Raw genomic sequence first — 15,674 nt, 5'->3', positions numbered from 1 at the left:
CTATAAGGATTATGAAATTAAATGAGGGTGAGAGGCAAGAGATGGGGAGGTGTAGGCTGCTGGCTGTCCTGGCAGGGAGGTAGCTTACACAGATAACAGACAAGGAGTAGAAATTACAAAGTTTAGTAGCAGCAGTTACACATACTTCCTCTGTGTCCTCTGGGAGAGACCTGATTCAACTTTCCCAACGGGGTTAAGGCAGCAGAGAAGTAATATTGCAGGATCACAAATAATGGATGAGATTGATGGCTTTAGTTTGGAATATGTGTTCAACCAAGGCGAGGTCCCAAGGGGAATAAGCAGGGTAAAACAACTGGAGACAGGAGAAAAAAGTTGAGAGAGGGTTAGTATATGTGTAGTGATAACATCACCTTATCCCTAGTAGTAGTGATGGGCAGGTAAGGAATGGTATTAGCACAAAATAGTAAATTAAAGCAAATAGTGTCTAAGTATACAATTTAGCAATAGAGTCTATCACAGTGGTTAATACACAGTTAAATACTGCAGACCAAATACACATATAGGTATACAATTAGGCATTACTTTCAATTTTATAAAAAGAAGAATATAGTCGAAAAAGTCAGTTTCAACAGTAGGCTATCCTAATAAACAGCGTGCTCTAGATGATACTAACTTTAAAACAATAATAGCACCTTGGCTCATTCTACAGCAGCGAGTGGACAGGCGCATGTATTAAGCACACACACGTGGAAAATGGCGTGTTGCGCAGTCAGTAGTCTAGTAATTGTTAAAACATTTAAAAAATAATACATTTAAACATTGCCTAAATACAATCCTAATACCCTGGTGCGCCCTATAACAGCGCATGAGGAGTTACATGTGCACGTGAATGATGGCGTGTTATACAGTTAGTAACATCACTGATAAATAATACAAAACTCTAATGTTATGCAGTACAAACCCTTTCAAACAGCGATAATACTTTCTAACAACAGTCAAGCAATGTACGCCATGAACAGCAGGAGTGTAATAGCACTTTGCAACAGCAGTCGCTAGAGTTTAGGTAAAGGCTGTTAGAATATGCGGGAACCAGAATAAACAGTTACTATGCGATGCTAAAGTATGAGTGCTATCCTTTACAGTAACCCGTTAAACAGGGTTTGTAAAACAAGCATGTGCTCCTTGAACAGCAGGAGCGTGATAATGCTCTAAAAACAGCAGTCGCTACAGTTTATTTAAAGGCTGTTTGATTATGCAATGCTAAAACATGAGTGCTATCCTTTACAGTAACCCGTTAAACAGGGTTTGTAAAACAAGCATGTGCTCCTTGAACAGCAGGAGCGTGATAATGCTCTAAAACAGCAGTCGCTACAGTTTAATTAAAGGCTGTTTGATTATGCGATGCTAAAACATGAGTGCTATCCTTTACAGTAACCCATTAAACAGGGTTTGTAAAACAAGCATGTGCTCCTTGAACAGCAGGAGCGTGATAGCGCTCTAAAAACAGCAGTCGCTACAGTTTAATTAAAGGCTGTTTGATTATGCGAGAACAGAAAACGCAGGTACTGGGAGTTGCTAATACATGAGCGTTATCTTATGCAGTAGATTCTATAATCAGATGCTGTATATACAGTAAAACATTCAAAGCAGATAGACACGCATTAAAGTAAAATAGGTTCCTTAAAACAGCAGGAGCGTTAAAGCACCCTGAAACACCCTGAAACAGTAAAACTCTCAAGGCTGATAGGCACGCATTACAATAAAATAGGTTCCTTCAAACAGCAGGAGCGTTAAAGCATCCTGAAACAGCAGTCTCTAGTGGTTAAGGAAGGATACATGGAATAACATTGTAATGGCTTTCAAATCTGTGCACAATAAGGGATATTCCCGATCTCAGCGTAACAAATAACACATGGAGTACTTACTACAGGAGCGCACTCCTAGCCAGGTGCACACAGCAGCCGAGGATGAGTAGGATTAAAGATGGCGCCCTGAGGGGAGGAAGGGGGTTATATCACCTCTAGGCGGATGTAGGGGGTGGGGGGAGGAGCAGGGATAAGAGCTAATAGGGGAGGGTCGGAAAGGGTCGTGTTCCTACTATGTGAGAGGAGGAGTCACACAGAGTAAGGTGCAAACTAGAGGGAGGGAATAGAGCCAAAAATAGGGTTGATTGATACGTGATGGAGGTAGGGTAAAAGGGTGAAAGGCTAGATAGTGGTAAGGGGTGCAAGGGAGCGAAAAAAAGCTGGAACAGCAGGAGAAGGATGAGAGCCAATCAGTGGAGCATAGATTGCAGGAAAGTAAGCTGTAACAGGGTAAGTAAGAGTTCTAGATATAAAAGATAGAGTGGGCTATGAGTTTAGTGAGAAATGAAAGTAAAGCAAGTAAGGAAAAAATGTGAGAAGTGACTGAAATAAAGCAATATCAGTGCGGGGGATGCACCTTGTGGTCAATGTAGAAGTACACTGGGCCCACTAGGGCAGTGAATGGGCTAAAGTGGACTGAAATGGGAAGGAGCCTATAAGGATTATGGAATTAAATGAGGGTGAGAGGCAAGAGATGGGGAGGTGTAGGCTGCTGGCTGTCCTGGCAGGGAGGTAGCTTACACAGATAACAGACAAGGAGTAGAAATTACAAAGTTTAGTAGCAGCAGTTACACATACTTCCTCTGTGTCCTCTGGGAGAGACCTGATTCAACTTTCCCGACAGGGGGTTAAGGCAGCAGAGAAGTAATATTGCAGGATCACAAATAATGGATGAGATTGGTGGCTTTAGTTTGGAATATGTGTTCAACCAAGGCGAGGTCCCAAGGGGAATAAGCAGGGCAAAACAATTCCTCTGTGTCCTCTGGGAGAGACCTGATTCAACTTTCCTGACAAGGGGTTTAGGCAGCAGAGAAGTAATATTGCAGGATCACAAATAATGGATGAGATTGGTGGCTTTAGTTTGGAATATGTGTTCAACTAAGGCGAGGTCCCAAGGGGAATAAGCAGGGTAAAACAATTCCTCTGTGTCCTCTGGGAGAGACCTGATTCAACTTTCCCGACAGGGGGTTAAGGCAGCAGAGAAGTAATATTGCAGGATCACAAATAATGGATGAGATTGGTGGCTTTAGTTTGAAATATGTGTTCAACCAAGATCTGTTGCATGCAGCTGAACAGGTGGGCAAACATACTTTACAATGTGATTTTGATGCCCTGGAAGCTTCCTCTAGAGCAGCTGTTACTGGGTCTGTTATACGTAGGCATGCTTGGTTAAAGGAACAGTCTCTGCCTGATCATGTTAATGCAAAGTTACTAGATGCACCCTTACCGCAGGATGTCTTATTTGGGGTTGAAGCAGAGGAGGTTTTAAAGAAAATGGAGGATAAGGCAAAATCTATGCAGACGGTCAAAGATTTCTTACAGGTACAGCCCCCACGCTTCAGCAGAAATTGGCCAACAAAAAAATTGGTCATTTCCAGCTTCTGACAGACCACAGAGGGGTAAATACAGGCGCCCAAGGGTCAGAGGACAAGCACAAATCCCTTAAAAACCTCGCCAATGGGGCACTGCAACACAAAAGGGAGGAGAAGACAGGTCCCAAACTACTAGAAGGCAAACACAATGACTTAAACCACAAACTGCCAAGCAAAACTCTCTTGGCAGCTCCCCTGGGAGGAAAATTAGCACTTTTTGCAGACAACTGGTGCACCGTCACAAAGGACAAATGCGTCCTAGACATTATATCACAAGGATACAGATTCCATTTCCACACCTTGCCAAGGATAAAAGGAATGCCAAACTTGCCACAAAATCAGTGGCCAGAGACACAAAAACAAATTACAGCTCTCATGGACATGAGAGCCATTCAACTGGTACCTACACAGGAGCAAGGCCAAGGATTTTACTCAAGGCTCTTTCTAGTCCCCAGAAGGGACAATGCTTGGAGACCCATTCTGGACCTTTCAGTTTTAGACACCTTCTTGCAAGTACCCAAATTCAAGATGCTAACACTACAGCAGCTTCTTCCCATGTTGGGCAAGAAAGCTTGGCTAGTAATGTTGGACCTCAAGGAGGCATACCTGCATGTTCCTATTGGACAAAATTGCAGAAGATACCTCCGTTTCCTTGCAGGTTCAACCCATTACCAATTCTCTGCACTGCCCTTTGGCGTATCTACTGCACCCAGGGTCTTCACAAAATGCCTGGCACCAGTAATTGCATACTGCAGACAAAGAGGAATTCAAATATACCCATACCTGGACGACTGCCTCATCCAAGCAGAAAGCAAGGACATTCTCTTACAACACCTGGCTTTTGTAAAACACCTTCTAAGATGCCTAGGGTACACAGTAAACGAAAAGAAATCAAAACTAGTGCCGTCACAAAATATGACATTCCTGGGTGCCAGCTTGAATACAACGGCCCAGATGGCTTATCTGATCCCAGACAAACAACTACAATTAACTCAATACTTCAGAACAATGGCAACAAAGACCCAACTCCCTGCAAGAAAAATTCTGCAGGCCTTGGGCTTCATGGCATCTTGCATACTACTAATACCATTTGCAAAACTGCATATGAGGAAATTACAATGGTACCTAAAAAGCGTATGGACTCAACACAGCCACAGCTTGGAAACAATGATACCTCTCATTCCCTGCCTTCAACAGGAGTTTCTATGGTGGTCACAGGCATGTCACCTAAACAAGGATCAACCTTTCACCTTACCCCCAGCCAGGCAAAGTATGACAACAGATGCATCGGACTATGCCTGGGGGGCACACATGGCAGGACAGTGCCTTCAAGGCATATGGACTGCAGATCAAAGGAATCTGCACATCAGTCAAAAAGAAATGCTAGCTGTGCAAAATGCTCTGACAGCCTTCAAGGACCTTTTACATCCAGGACAGCTTATCATAAGGACAGACAACACCACAGTAATGTGGTACATAAACAAGCAAGGGGGTACACACTCCTACCCTCTGTGCAGGCAAGCAATGAACTTGTGGAACACAGCACTGGCTTACCAAGTTCAATTACAAGCTCAATTTCTGCCAGGAAAAAAGAACACATTGGCAGACGACCTAAGCAGAAATATCATGGATCCCCACGAGTGGAAACTGGATCCACAAGTATTTGCAATAACTCAAAAATGGGGGCTCCCAGACATAGACCTGTTTGCCAGCCCCCAAGACTATCGACTAACAAAGTTTTGCACCAGGACCTTTCACTATCAAACCTGGAAAGTGGACGCACTCTCATTCAGTTGGAAAATGCTGACGGTATATGCCTTTCCTCCATTACCCCTTCTCACAAAGGTGCTGCTGAAAGTCAGGATGGAGAGACCACGAATGATACTCCTTGCCCCTGACTGGCCACGCCAGCACTGGTATCCACTATTAAGGAATATGGCCCAGGGCCCACCATGGATTCTACCACAAATTACCCATCTGCTCACACAACAAGACAATCAGATTCTGCACAGCCTGCTCAAAACCTTAAACTTGGCTACATGGCAAATCACTTAAGCAACCAGCCAGCTCCTCTCTCACAAACTGTTATGGATGTTATTCTGGAGGCCAGGAGGCCCAGCACCAGGAAAGCCTACTCAGACAAATGGAAAAGATTTTGTGCCTGGAACCAAGCTAAAGGCCAAAATACCCTTCAGCCTGACATACCTCAGATTCTGCAATATTTAACTGAGATGTTACACAAAGGGCTTTCTTTTTCATCTATTAAATCCATGCCTCAGCTATTTCAGCTCACTACAACACGGATCCTCCCTTATTTTCACATCCACTCCTAAGGCAGTCTCTCAGAGGGGCCAAAAACATTAGGCCTCCCAGGAGAGCACCAACACCTACTTGGGACCTCAACTTTGTTCTGGAAAAGCTTACACTACCTCCTTTTCAGCCAGCTTTCTCAGCTGATTTAAAGTTTATATCATGGAAGACTGCCCTGCTGCTAGCAATTACTTCAGCGAGAAGAGTTTCAGAGCTTCTGGCACTAATGGCAGTAGAGCCTTTCCTCATTTTTCATCAAAACAGAGTTTCTCTGTGAACTAATCCCTCCTTTATGCCTAAGGTGGTATCCAGTGTGGCTCTAAATCAAACCATCCATTTACCCACCTTCTTTCCAAATCCACAGAACAAAGGAGAAAGACTCCTACATTCCTTGGACATTCACAGGCAGCTATGTTACTACTTAGATAAAACTAAGGTTTTCAGAAAATCTGACCAGCTTTTTGTATCCTATGCTACAACATTACAAAGAAAGGCCATCTCAAAACAGACCATTTCCAAATGGATAGGACATTGCATACATTTTTGCTACACCCACAGTGGAAAACCAGTTCCTGCTAGCATAAGGCCCCACTCTACCAGGGCAGCAGCTACATCTACAGCCTTCCTCAGGGGGGTGACAACCAAGGATATTCTGGAAGCTGCAACTTGGAGTTCAGTACACAACTTCACCAAACATTACCCCTTACCACTTTACTCTAAGACTAGAGCTGGCTTCGCCACTGCAGTTTTGCAGGGCCTTCTAGCCTCCTCCAACCATGTTTGACTCCACCTCCCATCCTTAGCTTTGGGATTCTACCCAAGTGTGATGACTGCAGCAGGGTAACACGATGAACATAGTACAGTTTTGTACCTACCATAAATGTAGATGTTCGAGTGTATACCCTGCTGCAGTCCAGGTTACCCTCCCTCCATCCCCTTTGCACTACCTGAACTTATCTCTACCACTCTATCCTATGCTACCTCTGTGGTGTATTTGCTTGTGCCTAAGGGTTTTGTTTTATTTATATATATATATATATATATATATATATATATATATATATATATATATATATATATATTTTGCATACCTATTAGGGGCACCTGACCTCTGAGGCAAGAAAAACTGAAGAAAATGGCATCGGATGCCTCTTGTATACCTCTGGCGCACTGACGTCAGGGAAGAAGCTACAGCAACCGACGCCGGACCAAGACTTTGGAATTCGGGCCGACTGCGGGACCGCCTGACGGCAGGATAACACAAGTGTGATGACTGCAGCAGGATATACACTCTAACATCTACATTTATGGCAAGTACAAAACTGTACTATCTATCTATATATATATATATATATATATATATCAGATGAGTGCCATTTTTTTGATGTGTTTTGGTTAGTATGACAAAAGCATTTAATTTTGTGTTATATTGGAAGCAGGAAGTTTGAATATTTGAGTAGAAGATAAGTAGTTTGTGTTGGGATTGCATGCAAGTGTTTGTGCTGGGATCACATGCACGTTTTTGTGTTAGAGTTGAGGCTTAATAAGGGGATAGATTCAGTGGTATGTATATTTGGATTTCAGAGTTAGCGAAAGGGTTTAGGATAGGGTTTAGATGTATTGCTGTGCTCATTTAGTGGTTCTTTTATGTGTAATGGCCTGTCTTGTATAATGGCATTGTTAGGGAAAGGGTTTTGTTAAGTTAATGTAGGGTTGGGGTAAGGGCATGGGCACTGTTACGGTTAGCCTGCATGAGTAAAGTGAGGCGTACAAGTAACTAACCAAATACCGAAGTTCACTATGTAGACTAACATAAGGTTGATGAATTTACATCCAGGGAATGTTTCTTAAAAAAAAAAAAAACACCATAAAACAAGTACTTTTGCAGGAGGGTAACCCCCCATACCATCCACATACTCCTGCAACTTAAATATACCAACTAAAGATTGAACAACATCAAGGAAAAGGAGGAACCACTGTCATAATGGCATTGGTCCCAGCTTTCAGAAGTGACGAGCCCCTTCTTGGCTGGGGAGCTCTGATACTGTTCTCTCATCCTAGCAGCAACCCTGGAGCTGTCTCTATCTTGCCACCAATCTTTGTTGCAAAGGTACCAGGACGTCCACAGACTGCCACACCAACAAGGGAGCCCGCAGGATTTTTTCCAGGGGGGTGCAAAACCCAGAGCCCCACCCACGTAGCCCCACCCCCTACCCCCACTGCCCCTCCCCCTACCCCACACAGCCCCGCCCCCACACAGTCCCTCACATACACACACACACAGCCATTCCAGCAGTGTCCCATTACTTGGTTATTTCTCACCATTTGCCACAGACACTGTTCAAATCTATCAGTATGCATACTGTCTTATGCTTTACTTCTACAATGATTACAGATATTTGGATTTAATTCACAACTTTTATTTCAAATTTTATAGCAGAAACACTGCAGCACGCATTTCACATTTACTAAACAAAGCAACAGTCTTGCAATGAAAACAGACTTAGCATTAAAACTTCTCTGCTTTTGATACTCACATTGATGAAAACAGCATTGAAACCCACATTCAAAGAGAATGCATCTGGGCAGTGGCAGGTTAAGTTTACCTTTGGGCCGTTTTCAAAGCATATCAAATGCACACATTTTAGGCCCATGCAAAAGTATGGTGATTCATGTTCCTGATGGGAGATAGGAAATTCACCCCGGGAATCACTTCTGTGGCTATGCTTGACAGTGGCACAGAAAAATAATTTTCTTGGGTGGCGAAAGCCAGAGTACCTTTGGTTAGGCTTATATAGGCCCAATAGCCTAGTACCTACCTATGAAACTATAATTGAATTATATCCCTTGTACAGCACCTGCACCACCTGTTAGAGTGTATTTTAAATTTACAGTTTTGAACATTTTCCAGTAAGCAGTGAAACAATTCAAAACATATGAACCAGTAATGACAAACTGCCTAGTTCAGAACATTTCAAACATAAAAGGCCACTCAAACTTCTATCATTATAATCCACCAATATTACTCCATATGCACAATCTCTGCAGTCTGCAGAAGTCATCTGAATTCCACATTACAAAGATCTGAAACTAATGAAGAGATTGTTGCTATAAAACATACGTTTCAGTGTGTCATCTATAAATGTAGTGCCCATTGCCCTAGAAGAATAAATTGCCTATGTTACATTAAAAGAAATGGTATGCTAGTATATTGCAACAGGGAATATGTAACAAGCTGAAAACTAGGTTCATAGTTACTAGGCACCAAAGGGACATACTCAGGACAGGACTGCAGCACCCCATCCCCTTAAAATACACATTTACATGCTGTGGGAGTAGAAGCTACAGCCCTCTGTAGCAAGATGCAAGTATGCTACCTGCTGTGCTACTAACACTGCTTTAAAATTCTGTACTACAATGATACCATTTGCTAAACAAAAGAGTTGCACATTTGTACAAACCTAGCATGATGAGCAGCAGTAAACTTATCTTCCCTTGAAGCTCTCAATTCCTTGAAAATAAATTCCACCTGCTAACTCTAAGTAGGTCATTTCAGACACACACACACACAGACTAGAAATATAAAGCAGAAATCTGGGCACTGAAAATCTGTACATTTGACAGGTATGACACACATAAATCTCCCTACCTTAGAAAGTGGATAGAGCAAATCTTTTGGGTTTCTATCATCGTGACAGGAATGTACTGCATTCCTAAATCAAAGTATGATTAAAAGTTCACAAAATCAGTACGGTGTCATCAATCTTTGATGTCTGCCAAAGTGCTCTTCAGAGTACCTGCAATTAATGTGCACTGCCCAGTAATGACTCCTCAGTCCTCCTGCAATTGGTATGGAGTTACATTCATTGGTAACATGTCTAAATATGAATGTATATTCTTTTTTAATAAGACCCAATTGCTCCTACTACTACTGGAACTGCCTGGGTATCTTTCTTCCACACTGCTCTCATTTCTGCCTGCAAATCCTGATATAGTAGGAGTTTGACTTTGTGTCTCTCTGTACATAACACACTGTAGTCAGTGGGTGTGTAGAATTCAATCAATGCTACTTTTGTCTTCTTCTCTTGGACCACTAATATCTGGTTTTCTAGCATCTGTCTTTTGAGCTGTTGGTAATTGAGGATGATCCCATGTGATGTAGGCATTAGCATTTTCTATGATGCTTAAATTGCAGCTTATGTTTCCAGTGTTTTTAAGCCACTTCAGTACCATAATGTTTGCACAATGCCCAGTACAACAGTCTTGCCACATTATTATGCTTGTCAGTATACAGTGTCCTTCATACCTACTTCCATTTCAACTCATTATCTACCTGTGGAGTGTGGAGATATACATCCCAAATCACAATCCAGGACCACCACACCAAATTCAGCTTCCCATTTGCCAGCTCCACTACATCTGTCCACTCTTCCCAAAAGATACTCTGGTTCATTTTCTTAAATGCAAATGTAAGGAGCCTCATCAGTAAAATTCAAGATACACATGCATCCATATGGACCATATCCCTATACTCTCCCTGACATAATCATCATTACAGAAATCTGGTTAACAAAATGTAGCAGATAAATAAATACTCCTCTCTGGCTGCAATATTCAGTCTTAGATTTAATACTAACAAGAACAACACACACCACTACCTCTGGCAGTCTACCTGATACCTAAATGTTAACTTACTTGCCCACAATTATCCAAACACATTAAATTAACAAATTAATTACAGTAAAGTTCACAACTTAACCTTTTCTGAAAAGATATAGTCAGTGAAACATTAAAATTAAAAATGTAGTAGGACTCCCTTAAGAACTCTTCCTCTAAATGACACAAACACACGGTGTGTCCAATAACAAAACCTTGCCAAAAGGGAGAGAGAAACAGTGACTGAAAATGTATAAAGCAGTCTTACTGCTACAAAACAAAGGGATAAATAAAATCATGGTTTCAGTGCTAAAGACTAAAAGCATATGGATGAACCCAGTACATCAAGGCAGCAGCAAATTAACCAATCACAGTAAGCTAAAAGATAAACAACACTAAAAGCTAAACCGAAACACAACAGTTTAAAACAAAACAATAGCAATCATACATCTGTTCTAAATTTACAATGATATTCTACAATGTGCAAAATAGGAAAAGTCACAAATATAAACGGAGGGCTTTCTTGTTTATCATATAAATATAAAACGTGTAACAATGTTCAAAAGACATGAATTATCAAAGAAATAAAATATTAACACTGACATTTTAATAAACGATCTAAAAACAATAAGTGGAAAAATAAATAGTTATATCACAGTCACTTTCTTCAACTCAGCTTTTATAAATTATAGGCCACCTCATCCTCATGGCCATCTTTAGCCAGCCACTGCCAGGAAAGCACACGAGGAAAAGGAAAGCAAGATGACAGCTCATCACATCGTGATGATGCCTGGAGGGACGGTCGGTCGGACGTTGAATTGGTGCAGGATCCCTGCAGCAGGAATCAAAATAAAGTTTGCTTTTAAAGTAGGGAAATGGGGTTTCAGTTTCAGACACGGAGGTGCAGTCCAGGTACAGGATATTCATGCATTTCTCCATTCCAGTTTGTGAGACATAGGTTCAACAAAGACCTCTTAATGCCCATGCCTTTTTTAATGTGCTCAAGAACATTCACTCATCCAATCTGTAATGTGTTCCCTGTATCTGTTTTGGATCTGAATGACATTCTTTGCATCAACTTGCAGAACCACAAAATTAATCCTCTCAAGGTGTGAACCAAAGATATTCACAGACAAACAATGCATCTTTTCTGATTGCAAAGTGAATAGAAATGTCAGTGCTTGCCTTTTTATAACTTATGTGCTCAACATGCACTTTCATAGCAGAATACAACTTTGAATTTCAAAAGGTGGAAAATGTGCTCTGTCACTACTATACCACTGGTATAACAATTACATCCATCTCTTCAGTTTGCATGGAACTTTTCAAGGGTAGCATGTATATCCAGCATATGTAATGAATCCCTCTTCATGTGTATGTCTGCGTCTTGCATAAGTTCATGCTGCTCCCATGTTTAACTGATAAAAATACTACCCAACATTTGCCATTTTAATCCTTTCAAACTAAGTGCATTTTTAGTATAAAATGTATAATGCCTGAGGTTATCCACAATCAAAAGATATACTTAATTTTAAATGTACTTGAAAGACTTTAAAACAATATTAATATATTTTTTCATAACTACATACATACATTTGTAGAGAATGTGTTTTATAAGTATATTGTTTTTGAATGTTTTTATAAACTATAAGATTTATTGGTGGTTTTATTCAAGTGCTATATATGCATACCTTTACTTGTATTTTATATGTATATATATATATATATATATATATATAAACAAAACCAGAAGATGGGTAGCAGGTAACTTCTTCAAATGTGAGGTACAGATTAAGAATAAATTCTATCCATGTTCCTTTCAGAGTTAAAGTAAACTGTTTACAGATCACAAAACACATGTGAGACAGGTGAGGAAAAATGAAAGCAAGATTAGGGAATGCTAGCCTGTTATTGTCCAGACAGAGTATAGAGAGGAAATAAGAGGAAATAATTAATGCTGTGTGACGTTGAAGGTAGAAAATAAGAGATACTAATATTATAACCCACCTGTGGATCAAAATAATGAGCAAAAGAGGGCTAAGTTACTTAATAAATTCTGCTTTACTTTGCGCCTTCATGCTGAGTGCCAGGTATAAGCCTATTGCTTTCTGTAATAAAGAGCCTAAGGGTGAAAAGCAACCTAAGCTCACCCTTGCTATGCTAAGCGACACTCCACTCTCCTACTTTACCTCTTCTTCCTGCCCACCTCACCTTAATCTACTATTTTGCTTTTAATGTATACTTATTACCAGTGACACCCAGTCTCTACACCTCCTGAAGCAAATTTACTATTATCATAGAATTACTCTTGTTTTTCATTCACCTATTCCCATCTTCTGTCTAGAATTTAGTATAATTCCAAAACAGCCTCTGTCCCTAATATTGCTTTGTACTAGATTGACTCCTACTTAGACCCTTTTAATACAGTACTTCTAATAAATTCATTAGCAAATCTCCCTCTTCCATCCATGTCTGCAATCTTCTGTCATAAACTACAATCGCATTAATATTTATCTCTCATCTTTTCCTCTTTAAATATATTTCAGCTTTCTTGTCATCTCACTATACTGCTCATCCATGTCAATATTCCTCAAGCCTATACTGTTAAACACCCACACATCTCAAAATTACCTATAATCCTACAGATTCAACAAAATATATTATTCTACATTTCAATTTCTACCTTCCTCTAATAAACCCTCCCAACTTCCTATCTTAATTAAATCCTTACCCTGTATTCCTCATTCCATCTGTTTCTTATATTTCAGAAATGTTTCTCCTTCAATTCCTCATACTAATACCTCTTCTCTTACTTGTACACCTAGTGTTCTACCAACACCCATTACTCTCACATTTCCAGTAAAACTTCTACTTCTGGACCTCATCTATCAATCACACCCCATATACAACACCTTATCTATATCAGCACACATATATCCTACTGTTTAAGTATAATTATTCAAAGCAACAGCTATTTATTCAAAATTGGGTATTAAACATAAAATCAAACAAATATTCCTCTGCCTGTACCCTTACACATCCATAACCATAAACCTTAGAAGTGACAGCCACCCAAACCCAGACTCAACTCAACATATTCAGACACCAGACAGCATATCCCAGCAGCTTCCATATTGCTGCCACCTTACCCACAGTCCCAGCCTGGTCTTCATATATACCATTCTAACTTACAAAATATTTCTAACAGACTGCCTTAAGTGCATGCATGGATAGCCCTAAATAATCTAGATAGCTTAGTTACCACAAAAAAGTGTCCTTTCATGTTCTAACACAAAGTGCAAAACAGACTAACGAATCCAAACCCTGGGTAGAGCGAAAGAAGACACACACTGAGACCGGAAGGTATAAATGAAGCGCTTTTCGTTTATGTAGGTTCATAAACTTCTTCAGACAATACAAAACCTTTTAACAGTCCTTTAAATACATAGAGTTTAAAATAGTCAACCAATCCACGAACAGGTGCATTGAGTGAAGGAACTAGGTCACCACCCCCTAAAACATGAATAAGAACAAGTCATTAAAATTTAAAAAGGTCATAAAGACTTTACTGCGACAACAATATTCTATGCAAACTGTAAAATAAAAATGAAAATAAAAAATATACATATAAATATAAAATATGAATGAATTGTGTCACACAGAAATATGTGTTTCTATTTCCATTAATGTTAGATTCAACACATGTACTCTAACATTAACGTTTTAAACTTTTAAGTTTCAGAATGCTACTTAGAACACAGCCCTCATTCAAACCAGGTTGGTTGTATGCATTCAGCCTAATTTGCCAGGAAAGTTCTAGTTCTTCCAATTTTAGAGAATCTGGGCTGCCTCTTAGATTTTTGTTTACTTGGTCTACAATAATGAATTTGAATGTATGGTCTGGGAATAAGTCAACATGTTTCGCTAAAGCGTTCTCCACTTTATGTTTTCTTATTGCGTAAAGGTGTTCATAAACACGTTCACGAAGCTTTCTTTCTGTTTTGCCCACATAAAATGCTGGGCAAAACTGACACAAAGCGAGGTAGACCACCATCTTAGAGTTACAGTTATTTCTCAATTTCAAGTTATGTGAGAAGTTGTTAACTAAAATTCTGTTGGATTCCAAGATGTAGCCACAATAATTGCAAGCTTGGCATTTATACATGCCAGGAGTTCTAACAGAGTTGACTTTAATGCTCTCACAATAGTTTTTAAGATTCCTGCCTTTCTTGTAGATCACTACAGGATGGTCTCCCACACGTGCGAACACGTTCGTATCACCTTTAAGAATATCCCAGTTTTTCATCAAAATTTTGAAACAGGATTTACTATTTAAATTGTAAGTGGTTATAAAAGACATGTCGAACCTTCTTACTTTAGACTGTTGCTCTACAGGTAGCACAACATCAACATTAAAGGACCCGTTTAATATGGAAGAGGCATTTAACATATTGTTCAACAATGGAACATAAAAAGAAGACTGGCGTTTCAATGCGACTTCATCAATTAAATCATTAATCAGTAATTAATGAACACCTTTACGCAATAAGAAAACATAAAGTGGAGAACGCTTTAGCGAAACATGTTGACTTATTCCCAGACCATACATTCAAATTCATTATTGTAGACCAAGTAAACAAAAATCTAAGAGGCAGCCCAGATTCTCTAAAATTGGAAGAACTAGAACTTTCCTGGCAAATTAGGCTGAATGCATACAACCAACCTGGTTTGAATGAGGGCTGTGTTCTAAGTAGCATTCTGAAACTTAAAAGTTTAAAACGTTAATGTTAGAGTACATGTGTTGAATCTAACATTAATGGAAATAGAAACACATATTTCTGTGTGACACAATTCATTCATATTTTATATTTATATGTATATTTTTTATTTTCATTTTTATTTTACAGTTTGCATAGAATATTGTTGTCGCAGTAAAGTCTTTATGACCTTTTTAAATTTTAATGACTTGTTCTTATTCATGTTTTAGGGGGTGGTGACCTAGTTCCTTCACTCAATGCACCTGTTCGTGGATTGGTTGACTATTTTAAACTCTATGTATTTAAAGGACTGTTAAAAGGTTTTGTATTGTCTGAAGAAGTTTATGAACCTACATAAACGAAAAGCGCTTCATTTATACCTTCCGGTCTCAGTGTGTGTCTTCTTTCGCTCTACCCAGGGTTTGGATTCCTTTCATGTTCTAACATTATTAGATTAAACAGAGAAAAAAGTTGTCATTGTCACTATTAATATAAAATCACTCTACATATCTTCCTTTTGCAGCATACCCTGC

General features: G+C 39.7%; 1 protein-coding gene across 1 annotated transcript in view; it reads left to right on the top strand.

Annotated features, from left to right (window-relative positions):
• Positions 1-15,674, top strand: part of CPAMD8 (C3 and PZP like alpha-2-macroglobulin domain containing 8) — a 7,231,600-nt gene that overhangs the window by 3,835,036 nt on the left and 3,380,890 nt on the right. The gene's annotated exons all lie outside the window — the stretch shown is intronic.

The sequence above is a fragment of the Protopterus annectens genome, chromosome 13.part0 (genome assembly GCF_019279795.1).
Source record: "Protopterus annectens isolate FY-2018-M chromosome 13.part0, PAN1.0, whole genome shotgun sequence".
In the NCBI taxonomy this organism is placed as follows: Eukaryota; Metazoa; Chordata; order Ceratodontiformes; family Protopteridae; genus Protopterus; species Protopterus annectens.
Note: the sequence above shows the minus strand (reverse complement) of the source record. Positions and strands in the feature narration are given on the sequence as shown.